This window comes from Triticum dicoccoides, chromosome 3A, assembly GCF_002162155.2.
Source record: "Triticum dicoccoides isolate Atlit2015 ecotype Zavitan chromosome 3A, WEW_v2.0, whole genome shotgun sequence".
NCBI lineage: Eukaryota > Viridiplantae > Streptophyta > Magnoliopsida > Poales > Poaceae > Triticum > Triticum dicoccoides.
The window spans coordinates 102,232,155-102,234,380 of NC_041384.1; the positions used below are offsets into that span (position 1 = coordinate 102,232,155).

Genomic DNA, 2,226 nt, shown 5'->3' on the forward strand with positions numbered 1-2,226 from the left:
CAGTTTTCTGAAATACAGAGAAGTTTGTTTCCTTCCTTGCAACACATTTTGGTCCTTTTGATGTTTTCAAGTAACTTTGGGCCTGCTGACATACGCGAGCAGGGTCTCCATCTCAAGTTTTCAGCGCGCCCTTGAAGAACGGCGGTGCCACATTAAGAAATACAGTAATGCCTCTCAAATCCACTTCCCTTCTATCTGTCCAAATTGATAAACATTGCAGAAGTATCCAGCACGAAGGGCTGTTATCTGGTGTTCTCACCATTACACTCAATGTCTAACTTTGTTACCACAGATAAGACATGCACAAATTAGCAAAATAGTGCATCACAGACACAATGGTAAGAAATGAAGTTAAACCTAAAGCATATTGATTTCTTGTTACCCAATGACAGACGATGGAGTTTGACCAGACAAATTTATGTATATGGTGATGAGACCAAATTTGTTTTCTAGTTTAGACCAAAGAGATTGTTTTCACCAGATGCTATGTGGGGAATTCCTTAGCAGAGGGGGAAACCCAGAACACCTGCGCCTGAGTTGGAATGGGCTAAAAAGAAATCAAGACTTCTTTTTTATTATGGAAGGGTCTTCTATTGTTAACTGAAGTCGGTTCAATAGAACCTGCAGCAGTCATGTTTTGCAAGAGAGTTTGAGTCGAATCAGCGTTGTATCTGTTGAGGGCATTAAATCCTTAAGTCGCATACATAAGGCCCCCTAGCTGCATCGATTGATGCAAGCTATCCATAAAGTAATATATGTCTTTTCATTTCTCAACAGGAAACAAAGTCTTAAAAATGAGAGAAAAAGAGGGGGCAGGAAAGGAGAATGGCGAATTCAACACACTAGCGGGAACCCTTCTTTGCTCTCTCCTCTGCTCGTACACTGGATACCGTTCCCCCTCGCTGATGGCTAGTCAGCCATCTAGCCATCATGGTCACGGGTATCCCCTTCGATCCGGAGGCTCCACTAGAAATGTTTATGAAAGTATAGTACTAGTAGAACTACCATCATTCTAGACAGAAGGTGCTACGCATATGTTGAAGTGGAGACAGTATGATATGATGAACTGACTTCTCATCCTGTAGTGAACTTAAATACTTAACATTCCACGCATAACAACACAAGATGCTTATACAGCTACATAAAATTAAATCAGCACAGCCATCTAGTGAGCAGCCCTGTATCACCAGCAAGGGATAAAAAGTGTGAGTTCCATAGAATCAAACCATACAAAACACCATAATAACAGTTAAAATCCGAGAGAGTTAGTCGGCAATTCCTAAATCCAAGACTAAAGATAAAACCCGGGGCAAGGCATGGGTGACAGCCGGCATGACAGGACTGCAATTTCTATCAAACCGGCAAGATTGATCCTGGCCTGCAGCAGGCGAGAGGGGACGGGAGGAGGAGGAGTTGGAGGAGGAGCTTTCGCGACGGGGAGGAGAGGGAGATGCGGTTGCACGAGCCGGGGAGGGGAGGAGGAGCTTCCGCGACGGGGAGGAGAGGGAGATGCAGGGTGTAAGAGTGCGTGGGAGACGGTAGGAGTAGGAGGGGAAAGTGGACGATGAGGGGGGCACGGGGGATATACCTGCTCTCCCGCCGAAGTTCCTCCGGGCGGAAGGGGGCCGGCTGCCGGATCTTAAACCAGCGACGAGGTGTGGCCGCAAGGGAGAAGAGTGGATAGGTAGGAGAAGGGCGAGGAAGGGAGACGGGGAGTAGTAGGGGAGAGGAAAGAACATGAGGCGTAGGGGAGGGGGAGGAAACTTGTACCTCCACAGCAGCGAGGCGCGGCGGACCTTTCTGCGGCGGCGATGTGGACGGCGGCGACGTGGGCGAGATCTAAGGGGGGAGAGTGGTGTGAGAAGTAGAGACTGCAGAGCGACCACGCGAATAAACCCCTTTCCCCCCTATATTTTATTTCTTGGAAAGGCGTAATTCCACGGATTATCCTATGTCTCAGTCGATTTATACACATAATAAAATCTCGCTTGACATAGAAAAGTATACTGTTTCCCTCCGTCCATAAATATATGTTGTTCTTTAAAAAAAATCAGATGTATATAGACATGTTTTTTTAAAAAAAGATGTATATAGACATGTTTTACCAAAGTTCTATTCTGACCCTGAGCTTAAATGCACCCTGATGAACCGTAAAATCTAAAAAAATCCAAAAAAATCTAATTTTTTGATAAACTTTGTCAAATGTTTTGTATGTTTAACAAGTTT

The 2,226-nt window shown here is 45.2% G+C and overlaps 1 protein-coding gene across 2 annotated transcripts in view; it reads right to left on the minus strand.

Annotated features, from left to right (window-relative positions):
* LOC119267377 overlaps positions 1-1,879 on the minus strand; it is a 5,021-nt gene extending 3,142 nt beyond the window's left edge. Inside the window, exon 1 of one of the 2 annotated variants that reach the window (XM_037548758.1) lies at positions 1,771-1,879. The gene's annotated coding sequence lies outside the window, so the exon portion shown is untranslated. Of the gene's footprint in view, positions 1-1,588; positions 1,745-1,770 lie in introns of those variants that run through there. The other variant, XM_037548757.1, reaches the window with a different exon arrangement.
* Positions 1,880-2,226: the final 347 nt, after the last annotated feature.